Source organism: Bos grunniens, chromosome 10 (assembly GCF_055505025.1).
Source record: "Bos grunniens cultivar Pamir isolate PY7600 chromosome 10, Bosgru_T2T1.0, whole genome shotgun sequence".
NCBI classification, from domain to species: Eukaryota; Metazoa; Chordata; class Mammalia; order Artiodactyla; family Bovidae; genus Bos; species Bos grunniens.
This window is the reverse complement of record NC_141174.1, coordinates 10514474-10540255: the sequence shown is the minus strand read 5'-3', so window position 1 is coordinate 10540255 and position 25782 is coordinate 10514474. Positions and strand designations below refer to the sequence as shown.

Here is a 25782-nt window from a genome sequence, read left to right as displayed (position 1 = left end):
AAGTGAAGAACTGGATTTTCAATTGTATTTAAATAGCTACGTGTGGGTAGTGGCTACTTCCCTGGCAGGGTAGCTTTTGCAGGTTTAGAGGACTAGAGCCATCTTCACTGGCAGTTTGGTACGACACTTCAGGGCATGGGAATGGGAAAGCCTATGTCCTTCTGTCCCAAAGCTTAGCTCAACCCTGTATCCAGGAAAAATCCCTCAATACAATCTCATTCCTCCTGATCTCCTCCCTTCTGTGAACTCTTAATGAACTTCTATCAATAATACAGTGTTTAGTTTTGTCTTTATGCAAGGTGCTTCCATTCCACAAATATTAATGGACCAAGCGCCATGAAGAATTCTGGGGAGAGCAAGGTCTGTAGACAATGTCAGCCACATCTAAGGGCTGGCCTCAAAAAGGCTGAGAAAAAGAAAAGATAAGAGAAATCCTCTACTGGGATCTGGTTGCTTCCTTTCCTCCAGCATCTCCTGCTCACACACACAATACTCTTCCAAGTGGGAAATTGTGCTACTAAGATGCTGAAGAATCTTTATTTAGATTTCCAGTTTCCCACTCAAGCCTTTTAACGTCCTTAATTCCTTCAACACACCTTCCAATTCATGTAGCTTTTCTCCTTCTATGAACTTTCATTGACTTTGAAATTAATAGAACATAATGGCTCCAAAATCACTGCAGATGGTGATTGCAGCCATGAAATTAAAAGACGCTTACTCCTTGGAAGGAAAGTTATGACCAACCTAGATAGCATATTCAAAAGCAAAGACATTACTTTGCCAACAAAGGTCCATCTAGTCAAGGCTATGGTTTTTCCAGTGGCCATGTATGGATGTGAAAGTTGGACTGTGAAGAAAGCTGAGAGCCAAAGAATTGATGCTTTTGAACTGTGATGTTGGAGAAGACTCTTGAGAATCCCTTGGGCTGCAGGGAGATCCAACCAGTCCATCCTAAAGGAGATCAGTCCTGGGTGTTCATTGGAAGGACTGATGCTGAAGCTGAAACTCCAATACTTTGGCCAGCTGATGCAAAGAGCTGACTCATTGGAAAAGATCCTGATGCTGGGAGAGATTGAGGGCAGGAGGAGAAGAGGATGACAGAGGATAAGATGGTTGGATGGCATCACTTTCTTGATGGACATGAGTTTGGGTGGACTCTGGGAGTTGGTGATGGACAGGGAGGCCTGGCGTGCTGTGATTCATGGGGTCGCAAAGAGTCGGACACGACTGAGCGACTGAACTGAACTGAATGACTTTCTAAGTGTTCTTCTGTTATGTGGTGTCACCACTGCAAGATTTATTTGTTACAGAAATCCTTACTGAACTCCTGCTTATTTTTTGCTGGAATAGTCGTAGAGGGCATGGATAAAAAGAAAGACAGGGTCACTGGGAAGCTGAGAGCCTAGCAAGAAGGCCCACAAAGACACTGTTCCATAGAGTTTGGCTTAATATTTATTTCTTTATTGCCATACCATATGCCTTGTAGGATCTTAGCTCCCCTACCAGGGATTGAACCCCAGGCCCCAGCAGTGAAAGCATTGAGTCCTAACCACTGGACCACCAGGTAATTTCCAAGTTTGGCTTATGTGTGTTGGAAGGTTCACTGAACGCACAGGGCAAGGAACAAATGAGTAGACATAGAGAAATCAAGGAAAGCTTCTCAGAAGGGGTGATGTTTGAATTGAAGGAATTTGAAAGATGAACAAGAATTTTTGAAACATTTTTTTAAAAGTAAGATGCTATTTTTATTTTTTTAAGTGAAGTATCAGTTCAGTTCAGTTGCTCAGCTGTGTCCAGCTTTTTGCGACCCCATGGACTGCAGCACTCCAGGCCTCCCTGTCCATCACCAATTCCTGAGTTCACTCAAACTCATGTCCATTGAGTAGGTGATGCCATCCAGCCATCTCATCCTCTGTCGTCCCCTTCTCCTGCCTTCAATCTTTCCCAGCATCAGGGTCTGTTCCACTGAATCAGTTCTTCAAATCAGGTGGCCAAAGTATTGGCGTTTCAGCTTCACCATCAGTCCTTCCAATGAATGAATATTCAGGATTGATTTCCTTTAGGATGGACTGGTTGGATCTCCTTGCAATCCAAAGGACTCTCAAGAGTCTTCTCCAACAGCACAGTTCAAAATAGTTAACATTATATTAGTCTCAGGTTAACTACTGAACAACAACACCACCACCAATATAACGAACCAATGTTTGTATAGATTGTGAAATGATGATCAATTCTTAAAATGTAAGATGTGATTTTTTTTCTTTATAACTTAAAATTTTTTTAAATTCATTTATTTATAATTTTATCACCCAAAGTTGGATTTGAGGCAGCATGTCAGGGAAAGCTTTGGGGACCAATGTTTGAAAGAATACATTAACATCAAAGTCCAGCTCATCATCTGTGGCAACGGTTTTCGTTGCTAACAATGGTGTTAACTGGACAATCACTCTGGCTGCCCTCAAGGCTTAATCCTGAGAGCAAAACAAAATAAATATAAGACTCTAATCAGAGGAAGTTGAAAATGTCTCACCTGTATTATTGCAATAACCTTCTTACTGGTCTCTTGTGTTTAATCTTACTTTCTTCTATTCCAGTGTATCTTAAATTCCAGTCATCTGTGTTTGACTGTACATTCTTGCAGATGTACAAAAGTCTCCATGTATCAGCTGTACTTGTTGCTATTGTTGTTGTTTAGTTGCTAAGTCATGTCTGACTCTCCTGTGACCCCATGGCCTTCAGCCCACCAGGCTCCTCTGTTCATGGGATTCTCCAGGCAAAAATATGGGAGTAGGTTGCCATTTCCTCCTCCAGGGGATCCTCCCAACCCAGTGATGAAACCCAGGTCTCCTGCATTGCAGGTGGATTCTTTCCCACTGAGCCACCAGGGAAGCCCCTATCAGCTGTACTAAGGTTCTACTTAGTATACACTTAACTGTTTCTTAACAGTATACACCTATTTCTTTAAATTCGTCTCATTTTGCTCAACTTTATTGAAAAGGAATTTTTATATCATTATCATCAATGAAAAAACCAGTATCATTTGCCATAAATAGAACATTAACCACACAAAAAATAGTAGAATGAAAATAAGCTATGTTATCTAATCTTAGCAGGATACAATTGGCTGCTGAAAATTTCAAGTTTGAGGTCCTACTTTTTCTTTGCTCAAAAAGAAGAGTATCAAGATTTAGGGCTTCCCTGATGGCTCAGATGGTGAAGAATTCACCTACAATGTGGGAGACCTGGGTTCGACCCCTGAGTTGGAAAGATCCCCTGGAGGAGGGCATGGCAACCCACTCCAGTATTCTTGCCTGGAAAATTCCATGGACAGAGGAGCCTGGTGGGCTACAGTCCATGCAGTTGTAAAGAATCAGACCAGACTGAGTGACTAAGCACAGCACATCAAGATTTCAGTTCAGCTCAGTTAGAGAGGTATTAAAGACACACGGCCACCACACTGATCATTTCTTCTTGGCTAAATCAAGCAAACAGACTGAAAGATAATTGGAAAAAGAATAATCCTCACACTATGCGAGCCAATGAAATTTATTGCCCCTTTTGCATACCACTTAAAACCTGCTTCTGCATCAAGGAAAACCAGCTCTTCACAGGTACCACATAAACATTGCTCTGATCCATCCCACCCAGAGCTATTGATCTAACCTCTCAATGTCAAGAAGAGGTGGCAAGAATACACAGAAGAACTGTACAAAAAAGATCTTCACGACCCAGATAATCACGATGGTGTGATCACTGACCTAGAGCCAGACATCCTGGAATGTGAAGTCAAGTGGGCCTTAGAAAGTATCACTATGAACAAAGCTAGTGGAGGTGATGGAATTTCAGTTGAGCTATTTCAAATCCTGAAAGATGATGCTGTGAAAGTGCTGCACTCAATATGCCAGCAAATTTGGAAAACTCAGCAGTGGCCACAGGACTGGAAAAGGTCAGTTTTCATTCCAATCCCAAAGAAAGGCAATGCCAAAGAATGCTCAAACTACCGCACAATTGCACTCATCTCACATGCTAGTAAAGTAATGCTCAAAATTCTCCAAGCCAGGCTTCAGCAATATGTGAACCATGAACTTCCTGATGTTCAAGCTGGTTTTAGAAAAGGCAGAGGAACCAGATATCAAATTAACAACATCCGCTGGATCATGGAAAAAGCAAGAGAGTTCCAGAAAAACATCTATTTCTGCTTTATTGACTATGCCAAAGCCTTTGACTGTGTGGATCACAATAAACTGTGGGAAATTCTGAAAGAGATGGGAATACCAGACCACCTGACCTGCCTCTTGAGAAATCTGTATGCAGGTCAGGAAGCAACAGCTAGAACTGGACATGGAACAACAGACTGCTTCCAAATAGGAAGAGGAGTATGTCAAGCCTGTATATTGTCACCCTGCTTATTTAACTTCTATGCAGAGTACATCATGAGAAACACTGGACTGGAAGAAACACAAGCTGGAATCAAGATTGCTGGGAGAAATAGCAATAACCTCAGATATGCAGATGACACCACCCTTATGGCAGAAAGTGAAGAGGAACTCAAAAGCCTCTTGATGAAAGTGAAAGTGGAGAGTGAAAAAGTTGGCTTAAAGCTCAACATTCAGAAGACGAAGATCATGGCATCTGGTCCCATCACTTCATGGGAAATAGATGGGGAAACTGTCAGACTTTATTTTTCTGGGCTCCAAAATCACTGCAGATGGTGACTGCAGCCATGAAATTAAAAGATGCTTACTCCTTGGAAGGAAAGTTATGACCAACCTAGATAGCATATTCAAAAGCAGAGACATTACTTTGCCAACAAAGGTCCATCTAGTCAAGGCTATGGTTTTTCCTGTGGTCATGCATGGATGTGAGAGTTGGACTGTGAAGAAGGCTGAGCGCAGAAAAATTGATGCTTTTGAACTGTGGTGTTGGAGAAGACTCTTGAGAGTCCCTTGGACTACAAGGAGATCCAACCAGTCCATTCTGAAGGAGATCAGCCCTGGGATTTCTTTGGAAGGACTGATGCTAAAGCTGAAACTCCAGTACTTTGGCTACCTCATGCGAAGAGTTGACTCATTGGAAAAGACTCTGATGCTGGGAGGGAATGGGGGCAGGAGGAGAAGGGGACGACAGAGGATGAGATGGCTGGATGGCATCACTGACTCGATGGACGTGAGTCTGAGTGAACTCTGGGAGTTGGTGATGGACAGGGAGGCCTGGCGTGCTGCGATTCATGGGGTCGCAAAGAGTCGGACATGACTGAGTTTCTGAACTGAACTGATAAACATTATCATTTCTCTTATCCAAAACCATTCAATGGCTCTTTACTACCAGGTCTTCTCTTGAACTTCAGGTTCTAAGCACTGCATTCTTAGAAGGTGCTCTCTCTCAGTGTCAGCCACACCCCTGCCTGCCTCCTACCACCCAGAGGGGAGGACAGGGTGAATGAACAAGCTTATTCACATGAGGAATGTCCATCCTTCATCCAGACAGCTTAAGGCCTGACCAGGGAGAGCACGATGTCACCACATTGAGCAGAGGCAAGAGAGGACTTCAACCAGAAAAGCCTGTAGGCATTGTGAAAATGGGCTGGAGAGCCCCAGGAGAAAACAGGCATCGCCACCCTGGGGGCTGGTGGGAGAACACAGAAAGGAGGGGTCACTGTCCCGGGTGCCAGCTCGGAGTTGAAAAAATGCCTCAGGTAGCCCAGAGGCAGCACCGTAGCTGGAATATTGCCAGTCAATACCAACGCCTGGGCTCACACACGCAGCTCAACCAAAATTCCAGAAGTGAACTGTCCACCGCCCTGATCTCTGAGCTTATCCAGTGTATGATGTGAGTGAGTCATCCTGAATCAGCATATCAGGACCACTCTGGCAGTCCGTCTCATGCAATCCTGCAAAAGAAAGAGTGCACAGGCCAGGGAAGCAATCCATGCTCCCGGCCAGCCTCCTGGGTAGAGAAGACGGCTACAGGGTACCAAAAAGACCCCAGCAGGACGAAGAAGCTAAGAGCTCCTTGGGGCTCCGGTCAGTTCCATGTGCACCTGGAGAGCCCCAGGGCGCTTGTGTGCATGTGTGCCAAGTCACTTCAGTCGTGTCTGACTCTTTGCAACCGTATGAACCGTAGCCCACTAGGCTCTTCTGTCCATGGGATTCTCCAGGCAAGAATACTGAAGTGGTTGCCATTCTCTTCCCCAAGGGACCTTCCTGAACCAGGGATCAAACCCGAGTTTCTTGTGTCTCCTGCATTGGTGGGTGGGTTCTTTACCACTAGCACCACCGGGGGAGCCCCCAAGAGCACTTACAAGGGGAGAAAAGGGGACAGACAGGGCCTGACCCAGGCTCAGGGTGCCTACCCAGACAGCACTTTCAGCCCCGCCAGTCTCAGGCACAAAGTGGAAAATTGTGAGGAAGGCATTCTGAAACAGGACCCCGAGGCCTGGAGTCTGGGGCAGTACCCCCTCTGCCTGCTGTAAGGACAGTACTGTCAGTCATATAGCTACTTTTCACTGTTGAGGCTGAAAAACTCATATACTGGACTAATTTGTCCAGCCTCCTTTGCCCCTAGGGAAGGCCATGTGGCTTAGTTCTAGTAAATGAGATGTAAGAGGCATTTTACCAGATGGGGAGGAGTGGGTGTTTGAGAAAGATTTTCCTCCCTGATTTAAATGAAAGCCTCTTTCCCTGCCCAGTCTACTTTCTTCCTTCTTTGAATATACTTTTCTGAAGATGAGATACCTGGAGCTGTGGCAGCCATTTTGTGCTCACAAGGCAGCAAGCCTAAAATAAAGCCAAAAAGTCAAGGATGAAAGAGCAGAAAGAAAGAACCTAGCTGCTTTTGCTGTCACAGAGCATCATACCTTGGAACTTCTGAGACCTGGTTGGAAGATGTGTAATTCTATCTTAATAAGGTTGCTGACATTCAAATGAGATTATACACCCGTGAGTCCTTCATAATGTACATGATGTGTGGAAATATTAATTATTTTTATTTGTCTCATTTGACAGATAGGAAATCTTTTTAGCTTTTTAGAGGAAAATTAAATGACCCCATCCCCTGGCCCCCAACACACACACACACACACACACACACACACAGAATAAAGAGACACTATAGGATTTTTGTTGAAAGGGAGAACTCATTTCAGACAGCCTAGAATTGACACCCAGCTCAGCCACCTCCTGGTATCATCCTGGGCTGGTTCCTGAGCCCCAGTCCCTTATTTATAAGTGGGGATAATAATATACCTACATCCCCAGAGGGTTTGGGGAAGTATAAAATGAGAAGATGCCTATAAAGAATTTAGCACTGTGCCTATGTTCGGAGAAGGCAATGGCACGCCACTCCGGTACTCTTGCCTGGAAAGTCCCATGGATGGAGGAGCCTGGTGGGCTGCAGTCCATGGGGTCGCTAGGAGTTGGACACGACTGAGCGACTTCCCTTTCTAGCACATAGTGGGCTTGCCAGGGGGTGCAGTGGTAAAGAATCTACCTCTAATTCAGAAGATGTGGATTTGATCCCTGGCTCAGGAAGATCACCTAGAGAAGGAAATGGCAACCCACTCCAGCATTTTTGCTGGGATAACCCCACAGATAGAGGAGCATGGCAGGCTACAGTCCATGGGATCACAAAGAGTCGGACATGACTGAGTAACTGAGCACACAAACACACTGGCACGTAGTAGGTGCTTGACAAATATTTAATATTAATTATTCTTTTACTCCACAGATGTCTGTAGCTACAGATCTCCTGGATCAGCCCTGCTGTGCACTAAAAAGGAGTTATGAGAAAACATTTTGAAAGGAAGCTTGCCTGAGGCTGCAGTGATATATGAGTATCTGGCATTCGAGAGGTAAAACAGCAGGTGGGCAAGAGCAGAGCGTTGGGAGCCAGGTGGCTTGGCTGTGAATCCTGGCTCAGTCACTTAATGGTTATTGACAAGTTATTTAGTCTGTGCCTCAGTTTCTTCACCTCTGAAATGGGTTCTCGTGAGGAGTGAATGAGATAAGGCACATCAAGTGTTTAGGGTGGTGGCTGGCACATAGTGTTAGGAATTACTACATACCATTCATATTAAATCTCTGAGTTAATTTAAAATTCAAAATAAAGTTTGTTCTTGAAAATCCCAGTTGGCTTTTACTTCAAGATGATTGGGCCGGGGGAGGGTGGATAAAAGAACACAGAGATACATCTGATGTCTTTGTCTTAGGCCCCTTTGCCTAAAAATCCACCCTCCCCTTTTCTGGCCCATAAAACCACCACATATTCTCCACTGCCCCAAGGCCAGGGCTTGCTCTCTTATGCTTCTGTCCCTCAAAAAGGCCTCATCTCTCCTTTTACTGCCCATCTGTAAATTTCCCAACGTCTTTAACAAATGTTTCTTCCGCGGAGAGGTGAAAGTAAGGGGGATGTTTTTAAAATCTTGGCAGTTTGCGGACAAATACAGAGCCATAGTTCACACTGGAATTCGTGCCTCCCTCTCCAAAGATGAAGGGATTATCAGAGGACTTGGGCAGACGGGGCTTCTCAACACCAGGAGGAAAAAACACACAGAATAACAATCTGATCTTCCATGGGAAAGAGCGCCAGCCCCCACGGCCGTGTCTTGAGGAGGAGATGTACCCTTGAGTGAGCGCGAGTAAGGTTTGGACCCTGCACAGCCTCTGTCTCAGTCCCCATTCTGGCATTTAACAGCTATGTGACCTCTGAAGCAAACATCTCTGAACCTATTTTCTCACCTATAAAATGAGGGTAATACCAGCCTCCAGGGGTAATTCTGATGATGAAATGGGATACTAATGCAATGCCTGGCACTAAGTGCTTCATGTTTGTTAAGCAACTGAAAAGGGCTATGAAAAACCAGTACCGTTGTTGGATGGATGTATGCAAAGCCCGAAAGCCCAACAAGGCTTCACGTTGCCCACCCCTTCCCTGATCACAGACCAGTCCCCAGATTGTCCCGGAGGCCTTCACACAGCTCCTCCTACCCTCCATCTGAGGTTGATCTGCAACTGAGAAGCCCAGACGGGCGGAGACTTGGCATTCACCCCCTTCCCCAAACCCTTCTCCTCTCCAGCTGGCACAGAAACGCTCCACATTTGCAGCCTCCACGGCAATTACGAGAACCTACTCCCTTGTATTGTTTTTCTTCTCTGAACGAGGGAGCAAGCGCGTGATTGCAACAGGAAAAACAACTCTGGAATTGGACACTGTCTGGACTGGTCCCCGTGTCTGAGCCCCTGGAAAAATGTTCGATGCTGGTGGGATGGGGGATGAGCTGGACAAGCAGCACATGCTCACCGTAGGCTGGCCAGCAGAGCAGCTTGCATTTCAGGATGAGAAATAGTACAATCCTAACAAACACAGAGAAGGCGATGGCAGCCCACTCCAGTACTCTTGCCTGGAAAATCCCATGGACAGAGGAGCTTGGTGGGCTGCAGTCCATGGGGTCGCAAAGAGTCGGACACGACTGAGCGACTTCACTTTCACTTTTCACTTTCCTGCATTGGAGAAGGAAATGGCAACCCACTCCAGTGTTCTTGCCTGGAGAATCCCAGGGACAGGGGAGCCTGGTGGGCTGCCGTCTATGGGGTCACACAGAGTTGGGCATGACTGAAGTGACTTAGCAGCAGCAGCAGCAGCAACAAACACAGAACTCCTAGAGTTAGTTTACAGGGCAAATGATCAGCACTTTGCGGGCATCGTCGAGCTTAATCATCGTAGCTGTCTCAGAGAAGCATTTTTTATCTTCATTAGATCAGTGAGGCAAATGAGGCTCAGAGAGGTTAAGGAGGTCTTTGAGGGCACACAGGAGTCAGGGGTTTTGTGAACGTTCCACTCCTTTTTGCAAGCCCTCAGAGCCTATTTATCTCCCAGCCCCTGCCTATAGCAACACTTCCAAACCCCTGGGAGTGCTAAGTCCTGTCTGACTCTTTGTGACCCCATGGACTGTAACCCGCCAAGCTCCTCTGTCCAGGGGATTCTCCAGGCAAGAAGACTGGAGTGGGCTGCTATCCTCTACTCCAGGCATCTTGGTGACCCACGGACCAAACCCCCCTTCTCTTATGTCCATCCTGCATTGGCAGGAGGGTTCTTTACCACTAGCGCCACCTGGGAAACCCCCAAACCCTCAAGAAAAAAAGAAAGTGAAGTCGCTGAGTCCTGTCCAATTCTTTGCAACCCCATGGGCTGTAAACCCACCAGGCTCCTCCCTCCATGGAATTTTCCAGGCAAGGGTACTGGAGTGGGTTGCCATTTCCTTCTCCAGGGGATCTTCGTGATCCGGGGATTGAACCTGGGTCTCCCTGCATTGCGGGCAGACACTTTACCATCTGAGCCACCAAGGAGTCCAAACCCTCAGGTGCACTCCTGGGACCTTGTGGAAAAGCAGGTTCTGATTCACTAGAGTCGCAGGTGGGGCCTGAGATTGCATTTCTAGCACATTTCCCAGGGCTGCTGCGGATTGGGGCACTTGAGTTAGACCAGTGGTCTGGACCTTGGCTGCCTGTCCGAATAACCTGGGAGCCTGCAAAAGGCTGATGGGCGATATCACCCGAGAGATTCCGATCCTGCAGGTCTGGGGTGCAGAGTGGGCAGATGACTCCCCCCAGCGGGAGTCTGTGTCACCAGGGCCGAGCCTGCCGTTCTGGAGGGAGGAAGTGTCTGTGGGCTCCCGAGTATACCGGGCCACCCCAGGTGCCCCTTTTGGCCCCCGCAGAGGCGTCCAGGGCTGGGGTCGCCCTTGAGGAGGCCTCTGGCAGCCAGCTTCCAGAGGGGAGGAGGCCAGAGCCGCCACCTGTCTCCTTGAAATAGGTCGCAGCTGTGCGGGGGTGATGACCTCACCGCCTCTGGCTTCTGCCACCGGCCAAGGGGCGATCTGGAAAGCTCTCTCCGCAGATCCCAGATTCAAGGCGGCTCCGGGCTCCCCGGGAGGCGTCGGTCAGCGGAGAGAGAAGGGCAGCCGCGCAGGGGCAGCTGCGGGGCCGGGCGGGGGGTTCCGGGGAAGGGCGCGCCCCGCCCCCGCCCCCCGGGGACTCCCGGCCCCCTGCCCCACATACACACACCCCGGGGCTGCGCTGTGAGCACCAGTGACGGCCTCAGGCAGCCTCCCTCCCCAACACTGGGGGATGGTGAAATCACAAGTCCTCCTCCTCCTCCCTTTAAAGTGATGCCTGAACAAACAAATGGGCTTGGGGAGCTTCCCTGGTGGCTCAGACAGTAACGTCGTCTGCTTGCAGGGCTGGAGACCCGGGTTCGATCCCTGGGTCAGTAAGAGTGGGAGACGACTGAGCAACTTCACTTTCACTTTTCCCTGGTGGCTCAGCTGGCAAAGAATTCGCCTGCAATGCTGGAGACCTGGGTTCTATCCCTGGGTTGGGAAGTTCTTCCCTGGAGAAGGGAAAGGCTACCCACTCTAGTATTCTGGCCTGAAAAATTCCATGTACTGTATATAGTTCATACTCTTGCAAAGAGTCCGACACGACTGAGTGACCTTCACTTTCAAACAAACAAATACCAAAGTCTGTAAGTAAAAATGGAAAAATCCATCTTTTCTTCCTCTTCCACTTCCCCCAGGCAACCACAGCTAACAGTCGGGGATCTTACCTTCCACATTTTTTTCTATGCCTAAATATGTCTTTGTACACACACTGTTGTTTAGTCATTAAGTCTGGTCCCGTTCTTTTGAGACCACAGGGACTGTAGCCAGGCTTCTCCTTCCATGGAATTCTCCAGGCAAGAATACTGGAGTGGGTTGCTATTTCCTTCTCCAGAGGATCTTCCCCACCCAGAGATGGAACCTGTGTCTCCTGCATTGTAGGCAGATTCTTTACCACCAGGGAAACCCTTGTACTCATATACACACATGTAATACTATTTTTATTTTTTAAATTTTATTTTATTTTTAAACTTTACAAATTGTATTAGTTTTGCCAAATATCAAAATGAATCCGCCACAGGTATACATGTGTTCCCCATCCTGAACCCTGCTCCCTCCTCCCTCCCCATACCATCCCTCTGGGTCGTCCCAGTGCACTAGCCCCAAGCATCCAGAATCGTGCATCGAACCTGGACTGGCAACTCGTTTCATACATGATATTATACATATTTCAATGCCATTCTCCCAAATCTTCCCACCCTCTCCCTCTGCAACAGAGTCCATAAGACTGTTCTATACATCAGTGTCTCTTTTGCTGTCTCGTACACAGGGTTATTGTTAGCATCTTTCTAAATTCCATATATATGCGTTAGTATACTGTATTGGTATTATTATATATTCCCTGAATGCTCAGTGGGTAAAGAATCCGCCTGCAGTGCGGGAGACCCAGGAGACACAGGTTTGATCCCTGGGAGGGGAAGATCCCCTGGAGGAGGGCGTGGTAACCCAATCCTGTATTCTTGCCTGGAGAATCCTATAGACAGAGGAGCCTGGTGGGCTACAGTCCAATGGGTCACAGAGTTGTACATGACTGAGTGACTAAGCACACAGCACACATATTATTCTAAACACTGTCATGGATATCTTTTCCCTATAGTTACATGTACTCATAAATTATTTTAGTGTATGTCAAACATCTGGAAATCAGAATCTCTTGAGGACATTTTTAAACATAGAGATTGAGAGGTCTCATCTCAGACAGACTGAACAGAATAAGTATTCATATGTAACATGGTATTCATGTTGCTGCTGCTGCTGCTAAGTCACTTCGGTCGTGTCCGACTCTGTGCGACCCCATAGACAGCCACCCACCAGGCTCCCCGGTCCCTGGGATTCTCCAGGCAAGAACACTGGAGCGGGTTGCCATTTCCTTCTCCAATGCAGGAAAGTGAAAAGTGAAACTGAAGTCGCTCAGTCGTGGCCGACTCTGAGCAACCCCATGGACTGCAGCCTACCAGGCTCCTCCGTCCATGGGATTTTCCAGGCAAGAGGACTGGAGTGGGGTGCCATTGCCTTCTCCGGTATTCATGTTAGGTATCCGATATCTCTAGTGGGTTTTGTGGAGAATGTCTTGCCTTTGTAATAATGTTGCACAGAAGCAGCTGGGCCGCAGTTCCTGAACATTTAGGCTGTTCCGGCTCTTTTCTTCGTGCTACAGACAGTATCGCAAACATATGCATATTGTACAGGCACCTGCATGTGTGTGTTTCTGTAGGATAAATCTGTGGAAGAGCTAAGTCTTAGGCTTACCTAGAACTTCTTTTCCTTCTCAGAGTGCTCATGGTTAAAACAGAAACTCATAGCAGGACAGACACTGAAAACCTACATTGTCAGGACCGGTACTGCCCAGTGGAAATATAAGGAGTCAGATACATCATTTAAATTTTTCAGTAGCCAGAATCATGTTAGTAATATACTTTTATTTAAGCTGATGTATCAAAATATTATCTCAACATATAGTCAAGAATTATGAATGAAATATTTTACACCTTTTTTGTTGTTAAATCTGTGACAATTGGTGTAGATTTTATACTTTACAGCACACCTCAGCTCAGACTAACCACATTTCAAGTGTTCAGTCCTCACATGGGCCAAATGGTTATTATTATAATGGACAGTTCAGATCTAGAACATTTGTTCCCCCCCCCCCTTTTTTTTTTTTGAAGAACTGTTACTTGGGAGATAGTTATAGGAGACAAAGAGAAAACAACTGTGGAGTAGATACAATTTGCTTTTAAAGGAGCACTTAACATCCATTATTGCTAACTGCTCACAGAGAAGTGTGGTGGAGAGAGAGGTGAGAGTTTTGCAGAGGATTAAGCTGAATAATATATTAGGTTAAAGACATTTTCTCTTTGGAACAACTCTATGAGGAAGACAAGGAACATGTTATTTTAATTTGAACTTAATAATTTGCCAAGATCACACAGCCAACAGACACAAAGGCAGAACTAGAATCATGTCTTTTCTTTGATCCCACAGAAGTCTCCAAAATAGTTATTCAAAGTCCATCCTTACATTAGCGGTGCAGGGAGAGCTGTCAACAAATTAGGTGAATTACTGGAAGTCACAGGTGAAACTAATTTCATCTCCCCTAAATGGTTGTCGATTTTGTATTGTTGAAAACCTGGGCACTGATGCACCCTGGTGGAAGTGAGAGTTATTGCAAGCCGCCGGTAAATGCATTTGTGCGCCTTCATTGTTCGTTAACTGTTTTTATATACAAAAGTATGACAACAATTACATGGTGGTCCTTGAAATTTGAAAAAAAAATCATACTGAGAAAAGTTGGGACTCATTGCAGGAGATTCTTCTGTCTCAGACTGTCAGAGTTGTACAGTCGCTCCGTCGTGTCTGATTCTGCGCCCCCATTGACTGAAGCCTACCAGGCTTCCCTGGTCTTCACCATTTTCCGAAGTTTGCTCAAACTCATGTCCATCGAGTCAGTGATGCCATCCAACCATCTCATTCTCTGTCACCCCCTTCTCCTGCCTTCAATCTTTCCCAGCATCAGGGTCTTTAGTGAGGCTCTCAATCAAGTGCCGGGCCCCACCCTGGCTGACGGGTCAGCCTAGAGATTTGAATCATCTCCGACAGTGGGGCTCACACTTTCAATCCCAGCAGACCCCACCCTTTTTGGTACCAGGGACTGCTTTCGTGAAAGACACTTTTTCCACGGACGTGGGGGAGCAGGGTTGGTTTCAGGATGATTCAAGCACATCACATTTATCGTGCACTTTATTTCTATTATTATTACATCAGCCCCACCTCAGATCAACATGAATTAAGTCCCAGAGCCTGGGGACCCTGAGCCAGACCATGAGAGCTGCCTGCATCTTCAGCTTTTGTATCGATTCTGAGACCTACCCCAGACCCTCGTAATAAATGTCTCTTTTATTATTTCCAGCATGAATCTCAAAGATAGACATACACATTTTAATTGAATTCTGCTTCGGTTTGGAAATTTGAACAAGCTCTCATAAGCATCCAAGGAATGGAAGACTTTCACTTGCTGAATATACAACTAGCTCTTTTCTCTGGAGGGCAAAACGATGACCAATGATGAATTGGACCAAAATTGTCCTTGGAAGACCTCCCTGGCAGTCCAATAATTAAGACTCCATGGGCCCCACACAAGGTGCACAGGTTGATTTCTGGTCGGGAAACTGAGGTCCTGCACACTACTTGACGTGGCCGAAAAATGAAAAAAATGTCTTTGGAAAGAGAGACCCCCAGAGGTCAGCTGCCCCTCTAACTGCAGCCCCCGCACACCCTCTTTGATCCCTCCTTTCTTATCAGCTCCTGACAACCCCCACGCAGCCCAGCACTTCAGTAGGAAGGGCCACCTCCCATCCTCCACCCACAGGTCTTCAGCTCTCATCTCCACTCTTGGCCAGTCCACACTGACCAGATGGAAGCCTGGCTCCTTCCACCAAACCTAAGGTGTGAGTTATTTCTTAAGATCTTACTTGCAAGCATTCAAAAATTGAATACTGATGAATTAATGGAAGGAAAGTTATGAGCAACCTAGATAGCATATTCAAAAGCAGAGACATTACTTTGCCAACAAAGGTCCATCTAGTCAAGGCTATGGTTTTTCCAGTGGTCATGTATGGATGTGAGAGTTGGACTGTGAAGAAAGCTGAGTGCCGAAGAATTGATGCTTTTGAACTGTGGTGTTGGAGAAGACTCTTGAGAGTCCCTTGGACCACAAGGAGATCCAACCAGTCCATCCTAAAGGAAATCAGTCCTGAATATTCATTGGAAGGACTGATGTTGAAGCTGAAACTCCAATACTTCAGCCACCTGATGCAAAGAACTGACTCATTGGAAAAGACCCTGATGCTGGGAGGGATTGGGGGCAGGAGGAGAAGGGGACGACAGAGGATGAGATGGCTGGATGGCATCACCGACTCGATGGACGTGAGTTTGAGTAAACTCCGGAAGCCGGTGACGGACAGGGAGGCCTGGTGTGCTGCGGTTCATGGGATTGCAAAGAGTCAGACATGACTGAGGACTGCACTGACCTGAATGGTGACAATTCTAGTGCAACAACATCACCGCTGCTGACTTAGCTGCTGCAGACAGGCCACCACATTCACAGAGCTTCCACACCCTGTAAAAAGGACATCAGTGATTCGCCACGATTTGTGTGTGTGTGTCCACGATTCTGTACGAGTTAATCATCGCCAGAATGCCCCTGGCACTTGCTTTTGGACTGAAGCCAGGGGCTCGCTCAGGAGTGGAAACCGTGCAGAGCCCACGAATCCACACTCGGCACTCCGTTACTATGTGTTGGTGGCAACCGGACGACTGGATTTAGATAAGAGTTTAATGAGGCGTCATCCAACTGCGTGACAGCCTTAACAAGAGAAAGGGGCAGGACCCAGGAAACTAAACAGGCAAAGGGCTCCTGGCTGCCTGACGCTTCTTCATGCTAGAAGATGAGTCACCGGAGGCAGGAATGTTTGGGGGAATTTCTAGCTGCAGGATATCCAGCAAACTGTGCAAGGGTACTTTGCCTGAAGAAGACATAAGTGTGGCAGGTGTGAAAACGCAGTGTAGAAACCACAGTGGAGGTAGTCCACACACAGCTACGCAGGAGTCACTGAGGGCTTGAGGAGAGAGGAAGATGGGGAGTCCGGGAAGGTCCGCTTTCAAACGCCATGCAGAGTTGGCGTCCAGTCGTGGAGGTATTATGGAAAACCCCATGGTGGTGAAAAAAACAAAACAAAACACCCAGTCCAGTGTTGCAGAAACAGAAAACTGAGGCAAAAGCCACTTACTTGCTTGTCTATCGTGTCCTTAAATCCCACTCATGAGAGAATCTTTCAGCTGGTGACGTGAGAGTGAAACACGACTGATTCTACTAGCACCAATATTTTAAGAACATATGCCAAAAAGCATAAATGCTAACTTAACATTCAGATTTTTTTTTTTTTGCTTTTAATTTAACATTTGAACAGGCAGCACAGTGCCATGGTCCAGGGCACACAATCAAAAGTTGATTCCCCATCGGGGCCACTCTGTTTCCTTCCCTTTAAGCACACCACTGTCACCAGTGTAATATGTATCTTTTCTGTGATACTTCAGTGGGTCAGCTGGTAAAGAAGCCACCTGCAGTGTGGGAAGATCCCCTGGAAAAGGGAAAGGCTACCCCCCGCTCCAGTATTCTGGCCTGGAGAATTCCATGCACTGTATAGTCCATGGGGTCACAAAAGTTGGACACGACTGGTCGATTTTCACATACAGATACATATTCTTCCTCTCTGCTTGTATAAGAATGACACCACTTTGTAAATGTTCTGCTCCTTGCACTTTTTTACTTAATGTATTTTGGAGATCTTCTACTAGTACACAGAAGGACTCCTCCTGTGTGTGTATGTGTGTGTGTGTGTGTATTGTATTCCTTGGGTGTATCACAGTTCATTCAAATAGTCCTCACTGATAGACATTTAGGTGATTTCCAGCCTTTTGGTATTATCAAAAGTGTTGAAATCCCTTCCACTATACATTCTTAATGGGATGATATTGCCCACCCCCCAAGGGGTGAAAGTGGATTCTTGACAGGGGCTGTGATTTATTTACAAAGCACAGCCATGCATGCAATACATAAGACACATATTCAGTCTAGACTTGGATACGGGCCATGGGATTTGAACATCCATTCAACTCACTTTGGTATCAGTAGCGGATCCCAGAACCAATGCTCTATGAATACCAAGGGTTGACTCTGCCAGGGGTATTAAAATTCCATGAGGGCAGAAGGATGTGATTAGGGAAAAAATATCTAAAATGATTCCTTAGGAAGCCAGCAATGAAAAAACCTGAACACTGTGTTGTAAGTTTAATCCCCAAGTCAACAGGATACAGGATGCAGTGACTGGCTTAGACCTGACACATTACTTTGCCAACAAAGGTCAGTCTCCTCAAAGCTATGGTTTTTCCAGTAGTTTGGATGTGAGAGTTGGACTGTAAAGAAAGCTGAGCACCGAAGAATTGATGCTTTTGAACTGTGGTGTTCGAGAAGACTCTTGAGAGTCCCTTGGACTGCAAGGAGGTCCAACCAGTCCATCCTAAAGGACACTGGTCCTGAATATTCATTGGAAGGACTGATGCTGAAGCTGAAACTCCAATACTTTGGCCAGCTGATGCGAAGAACTGACTCATTGGAAAAGACTCTGATGCTGGGAAAGACTGAAGGCGGGAGGAGAAGGAGATGACAGAGGATGAGATGGTTGGATGGCATCAACTTTTCTTCCAGGCAGTAAGCATTTCTTTATTTCATGGCTGCAGTCACTATCTGCAGTGATCTTGGAGCCCCAAAAAAGAAAGTCTGTCACTGTTTCCACTGTTTCTCCATCTATTTGCCACGAAGTGATGAGACCAGATGCCATGATCTTAGTTTTCTGAATGTTGAGCCTTAAGCCAACTTTTTCACTCTCCTCTTTCACTTTCATCAAGATGCTCTTGTAGAAAAGAAGGAGGAGCCTAAAATGCCTTTCCCTGAGGAAAAAAAGTTTAGGTTCCGGCTATATTTTGCTTTTCTCTCTCTTTTGTAACATCTTAATGTTTCCTCATGTTGAAGTGGAGAAGGACCCTGTGGTCCTTGCCATCACCCCCTCACCCCCACGTCCTCAGCCTGCCTTTTGCCTGTGGGAGTGTTAGCCATTCAGTCATGTCTGACGCTTTGCTATCTCGTGAACGATAGCCCACCAGGCTCCTCTGTCCATGGGATTCTCCAGGCAAGAATCCTGGAGTGGGCTGCCTTTCCCTTCTCCAGGGGATCTTCCCGACCCAGGGATCGAACCCGGGTCTCCTGCATTGCGGGCAGACGCTTTACCATCTGGGCCAGCAGGGAAGCCCTGTGGGAAACTTCAGTCAAGAATAATTTTCATCAGAGAAGTAAGAAAACACAGAAACAAAGGGAAATAGTCAAAGGAGACCTAATAATAATAATAACGTAGTCATTAAGCATAGTCGAGGACCTTTAGTTCCTTCTCAAGGGCTGGAGATAACATTCTGAGTCATATCCTGGGAGTTGTCTTATAGATACTGAATCCGACCCCCTCCCCCAAGGTGGAGAAGTCAACTATTATCACACGATGACCAGACTGTAGCCATGACAGAAGCTGCCACAGTTCTGAGAATTGGCCTCAAGCGAATGGGACCAAACCTTCCATGGAACTGAGGATTTAGCGCACTTAAGACAGGATGGTGCTGGTCAGACCACTGATGACCAATTTCAAGATGCCTCTCAGAGCTGACTGTGCTGTTTCTACATGTAGGCCCCTTCCTCAGCCTATGAAAGCGCTAGCCCCCTGATTTTCTGGGTTGGGGGGCATCTCCTCTGCCTTTGCTGGCATCCAAAACAAAGCAGATTTTCCTTTCCACCAACCCATCCTCTTTAATGGCTTTTGAGTGGCAAGTGGCTGGATTCCACTTTTGATTACAATGTAATCTTAAAAATTAAAAGTAGCACTGATGTGCCGGGGTCCAGCCCCGACTGATCCAGGGTATTCGAAGGAGAGACAGCGTAGGCGAGGATCAGGAAACAATTGCTTAATTAAACATTAATCAAGGATATAAAGAGTAATAGAATGAGGATAGCTCAGTGAGGAAATTCAGTGGAGAAAAGAGGCTGAATAATTCAGCCAGAAGGTGAGAGAAAGAACGACATGGGGAGACCAAGTTTCGGTGAACAAGGCCCACACTTTATTTTCCAAAGTAGTTTTTATACCTTAAGTTATGCATAGAGGATAATGGGGGAAGGGGTAGAGTCATGCAGCAAGCCAGGCTTTCTTCCTGCAAACTTACCATATGCAAAAGCTTAGGTGATTTGCATCATCTTCTGGCCTGGAGGCCTGTTAACATTTTAAGACCCTTTCTTCAGAAAACTTATTTTTCTCTAAAGGTGATTGGTCAGGAGCCACCCTCCAAAAGCATTAGATAAAGTTGCATTCCTACAGGGCAAAGGTGTGGTGGGCTATAACAAGAAAAAGAATTAACTCAAGGGTCCCAGGTTACAAACACTAAAGCTACTATTTACACCAATTCTATTAATCAATACACTGCCAGGGACACAGCAGGTAAGGGATATGGAGACTTAGCAGCAAACATTGGCCCAACAAGTGAAAAGCCCTTCACCAATACAATTTCTAATCAATCTTTTAACTGCTCAAAGGAATCTGTATTTAGACAGTTTAGAACATCTCCTGCCTCTCACAGTTGGGAGGCTCTGAGCAATCACATGTGGCCGGAAAAACCTATTCAGGCAGGCTAGAGGACTTCCAAAGGAGTTTGTAGGTTGAAACACTGTCACACCCAGGAATTATTAACTGGAGCTGTAAGCTAACTCTTTTTTCAGAGAGAGGTAGTGGGGGACAGCCCCCCATAAAGTCAGAGGTGTAGGTGAAAGCACAAAGCAGAAAGTAGGCAGACTCTGGTTTTGGGGGTAGATGCCCGAGAATTTCCAGGGAGACTCCTGAGGCTTGATCCCGCCTTTGCGTATGCCAAGCCTCCTTCCTCAAGACCTTTGCCATGGGCGGAGCTCGCTCCCCGCACTGATGTGTGTGCAGCATAAGTGTAGAGGAGTGATTTTCAGTGTGGGGAAAAAATGATCATTCCCATAAGGAGCCTTGGTTAGATTTTTTTTTTTTCCCCCTGGTTTTATTATTTTTAGTATCACAGATAATGGTGGCTCAGTCGGAAAAGGATCCATCTACCATTACAGGAGAACTGGGTTCGATGCCTGGGTCAGGAAGATCTCCTAGAGGAGGAAATGGCAACCCACTCCAGTATTCTTGCTTGGAAAATCCCATGGACACAGGAGCCGGGTGGGCTACAATCCATGGGGTTGCAAGAGTCGGACATGATTTAGCAACTAAACCACCCACAGATAGACTGCATATCTGCTTGTATACTGCGGTCCTTTGCAGGGCGACAAATCACTGCAGTATCTCAGATTTATTCATGCATTCCCTGCCCCCTTCCAAGAAACAATTTCCTCCTCCCTGGGGGCCATTTCACCCCTTCTGAGAATGTGCAGTATGACTATATTCGTCTTCTAGGATTGTTGTAACTTATTACTACAAGTTGATGGCTTGAAACAATAGAAATTTACTTGCTCATGGTTCTGGGGCCCAACAGTCCAAAGATCGAGGGGCGCTCCCTCCAGGGAGGGCCCCGGGGAGACTCCCTCCTTGTCTCTTCCAGCTTCTGTGGCTCCAGATGTTCATGGGCTTGTGGGTGCATCCTCCAGTCTCTGCTTCCGTACTCATGTGGACTCTCTTCCCTGTGTTCCCTCTTTTGTCTGAGCCGAATTTTCCTTCTGCCTTTCTCTTATAAGGACTGCTGTCATCGGATTTAGGGTCAGCTCCAATTATCCAGGAAATATCATCTCGAGACCCTGAAACTTTTCCAAACAAGGTCACACTTACAGGTGCTAGGGCTGGCATGAAAATGTCTTTGGGCAGCCATCACTGGGCCCCCTACAAGGACTGAAATATTTGGGGGAGGCTGGGGACATCATTCGTGCCAGTGACACAGCAAGAAAGCTTGGTGTGCATTTCACAACCCACACTGCTGGTGCAGGGCACTTGCTAAGTCCTGTGATGCTTCTAGCAGTTACAATGGTGTCACTGTGGAAAGCATGGGAGCAGACCCCTCTAGGATCTTACCTGGCCAAGAAAGGACTTTTCCAGCCTTCATCTTCCATCAGATGTAGCCCTTTGGCGTCCTCTAGGGGAACCTGTGCGAACTGTAAAGTTAATTTTCAGAGGAAATTTTCGATAGATTTGAAATGATTAGCTAGGCAGGACATAGGATAGAAATGAAACAACAAAAAAACATGACTTAGAGAGTCTGAATTACAGCGCAGTTCAATTTACCATCCACCCTGGAGACAAGTGATACCAGGCACAGTAGGAGGAGATGCCTGCGTGTGAATTCAGGTTCTCCTGGATCTTGCCCTCCCCGTTACACAAAGAAAACCAGTCAAGGGAAGTTACCTGCAGGAGGGAAATAGGATGAATATGGCCGGATAACCGCCCAATATCCCCGGAGAGGAGTGAGGTGCTTCAGTCATAAAGAGATATTTGCAGACTTCTTCATTGTCAGTGATTTTGTTGTTGTTGTTCCTTTCCTTTTAATGTTTGTTTTTTTTTCTATTTATTTGGCTGCGCTGGGTCTAAGTCCCAGCACGTGGGATCTAGGTCCCTGACTAGGGATGGAACCTGACCCCCTACATTGGGAGCAAGGAGTCTTCGCCACTGGACCAGCAGGAAAGTCCATTTAGCCATCAGGTTGTCATAGCAATGTTACTTGGAAAGACTTCTGAAAAAAACCCGAAGTGAATTCCCTACCTGTTTCCTTTGCCAGGTTTTTATCATCATGTTCTCATGATGATATCTGTCTATCGGATGAAGGAAGATTCGTGGGGAAAGGCCCGTTTCCCAGACAACTGTATGCAGGTGGACCTGAGACAGCAGCAGCTCAGGGAGCACCAGCGGCCCAGTTACCCCCCTCTGCCACATCTGAGCGCTGCTCTCTCCTGGCACAGGGTCTCAATGAGCGTCCAGGTAGTGAGCGGACCTGCCCCTCGGAGGACACTGTGGTTTCTTTTCAGTGGTGGCTTGTGAACTATGGGCTTCCCTGGTGGCTCAGATGGTAAACAATCTGCTTGCAATCAGATTGGGAGATCTGGGTTCGATCTCTGGGTCGGGACAATCCCCTGGAGGAGGGCATGGCAAACCCCTCCAGTATTCTTGCCTGGAGAATCCCTACGGACAGAGGAGCCTGGCAGGCCGCAGCTGATGGGGTCACAAAGAGTTGGACATCACTAGGCGACTAACACTTGGGCACTTTCACCTACTAACATTTCCTGCTTCGTCACTTCCCGTGAGCTGCCCCCAGCGTAGAGCTCTCCTGCCTCTGTTTCTGGGGCACAGTTCCCCCCTCTGCAGGGTGGGAGTTTGAGGACCTTCCATGGGCCACAGAACCCAGTTCCAGACAGACCAATTTTCCTCTTGCTCACTTAGAGCTGTGTCCAAGCAGGGATTTCCCCTCCCTGTGTGCGGATGGGAAGAACCACGAAAGAGAACAGGGAAAACTTAGACCACGCGGGTGAGCCACACGGTAATAAACCTTTCACATATGTCTGCGTCGAGGCTGGTTTTCTCAAGAGCTGGCTCTGGATCATAACTCTTTTCATAATGTTGCTTTTAAGTCCCTCCACTAACTCAGTTCAGTTCAGTTCAATCGCTCAGTCGTGTCTGACTCTCTGCAATCCCATGGACTGCAGCACGCCAGGCTTTCCTGTCCATCACCAACTCCCAGAGCTTACTCAAATTCATGTCCATTGAGTCGGTGATACCATCCAACCATCTCATCCTCTGTCGTCCCCTTCTCCTCCTGCCCCCAATCCCTCCCAGCATCAGGGTCTTTTCGAATGAGTCAGCTCTTCACATCAGGTGGCCAAAATATTGGAGTTTCAGCTTCAACATCTGTCCTTCCAATGAACATTCAGGACTGATTTCCTTTAGGATGGACTGGTTGGATCTCCTTGCAGTCCAAGGGACTCTCAAGAGTCTTCTCCAACACCACAGTTCAAAAGCATCAATTCTTTGGCGCTCAGCTTTCTTCACAGTCTAACTCTCACATATATCCACGACCACTGGAAAAACCATAGCCTTGACTAGACAGACCTTTGTTGGCAAAGTAATGTCTCTGCTTTTTAATATGCTGTCTAGGTTGGTCATAACTTTTCTTCCAAGGAGTAAGCGTCTTTTAATTTCATGGCTGCAATCACCATCTGCAGTGATTTTGGAGCCCCAAAAAATAAAGTCTGACACTGTTTCCACTGTTCCCCCATCTATTTGCCATGGAATGATGGGACTGGACTCCATGATCTTAGTTTTCTGAATGTTGAGTTTTAAGCCAACTCAAACATGTACCAAATTGATTGCTATGTCAGGCATCATGCCAAGCTCTGGGTGTCCACTGGGGAATGAGACACAGATGGTGTCTGTTCTCTAGGGATTTACCAACAGGGAGACCAAGATTAAACAGTGTGAATAATCAATAAGAAGTGCTATAAAGGAAAGACACAGGGGTGCCTAACAGGTGCACCTGATTTAATGCGGAGACGAGAGGAAAGTGGGCTGGGACAAAGGGCAGAGGGAGGCAGGCAGGCAGTGTGAGACCTGAACAGCCCTGCCGGGATGAACACAGCACATGCACACGCGCCTCCACTAGCTGTCATGACTCTTTGCTGCTGCTGCTGCTGCTGCTGCTGTCACTTCAGTCGTGTCCGACTCTATGCGACCCCATGGACTGCAGCCTACCAGGCTCCTCGGCCCATGGGATTTTCCAGGCAAGAGTACTGGAGTGGGGTGCCATTGCCTTCTCCTCGACTCTTTGACTAGCTCAGCTATTTCGGGTAAATGGACGTGGGAGGTCTTGTTCTAAATTTATACACAGGTTGGGGTGGTGACAGTTGGGGTTAACTTAGAATCACAGAACTCATGGAAGCCGCTTTGGTCTTCAAAAGCTCCTGGAGGCCATTTTTAATTTTGTCTTTTCTAGTTAGAGGATAACTACTTTACAATATTGAGAGTCCCTTGGACAGCAAGGAGATCCAACCAGTCCATCCTAAAGGAAATCAGTCCTGAATGTTCATTGGAAGGACTGATGCTGAAGCTGAAACTCCAATATTTTGGCCACCTGAGGCGAAGAACCAACTCATTTGAAAAGACCCTGATGCTGGGAAAGATTGAGGGCAGGAGAAGGGGACGGCCGAGGATGAGATGGTTGATGGCATAACTGAGGCAATACACATGAGTTAAACTCCGGGAGTTGGGGATGGACAGGGAGGCCTGGCGTGCTGCAGCCCATGGGGTCCCAGAGTCGGACACGACTTAGTGACTGAACTGGACTGGACAATGCTGTGATGATCTCTGCCACACCTCAGTAGGAATCGACCATAGGTGTACATATGTCCCTTCCCTCTTGAACCCCCTCCCGCCTCCCTCCTCATCCTACCCTGCTAGGTGGTCACAGAGCACCAGCTTCTGACAGGTTCCCGACGTCATACATCAAACTCCCCCGGCTATCTATTTTTATCTATTTTACACACGGTAATGTATATGTTGGGCTTCCCTGGTGGCTCCTGCAACGCAGGAGATGCAAGTTTGATTCCTGGATGGGGGGAAGATCCCCTGGAGGAGGGTGTGGCAACCCACCCCAGTATTCTTGTCTGGAGAATCCCATGGACAGAGGAGCCTGGCGGGCTATAGTCCACGGGTCACAGAAAGTCAGACATGACTGAAGTGACTTAGCATGCCACATACAGGGAAAAGCCTGTGCGGCAATGAAGACCCAGCATAGCCAAACATAAATAAATACCTACAATTATATAAAAAATAACCAGCCAACCAGTGAATTAAATGACCCTTTGACATTGTTCATTTGCTCCGTCTCTGACCTTTACTAGACTTGAGTCTGGAAACGCTGATCATTTGTGCCCATTGAATCAGCTACCCCATTCCTTGTGGGCAAAATCTCCAGTTGATATGGGCAAAATTTGCCCATCCCATCAAGATTCAAACAGATCCTGCAAAACTTCGTTCCAGAATTAATCGAGATCTTATATAAATAAAGAAGCCCCTCAAGGCATAAAGCCCATAACGGAAGATTGCAAGACTCAAGGCCGCATAATCCACCCTCCTGACCCTTGTAACGCTCTGCTCTCCTTCTCAAGTCTCTTCACGGGAAGGCAGCATTCACTTGCTGAAGCTTTCAGTCTTGAAGGGACATAAGGTCCCACAGAGAAAAACTGCAGTTTGCTCAAA

The 25782-nt window shown here is 46.9% G+C and overlaps 1 long non-coding RNA gene across 1 annotated transcript; it reads right to left on the bottom strand.

The window, feature by feature from the left end:
- Window positions 1-21034: 21034 nt before the first annotated feature.
- On the bottom strand, window positions 21035-21743 carry LOC147363906 (uncharacterized). Its single transcript, XR_015133903.1, has 2 exons — window positions 21613-21743; window positions 21035-21347 (listed from the first exon to the last, which is right to left on the bottom strand). It is a non-coding gene; the product is annotated as an uncharacterized LOC147363906 (long non-coding RNA).
- Between the last annotated feature and the right edge of the window lie 4039 nt (window positions 21744-25782).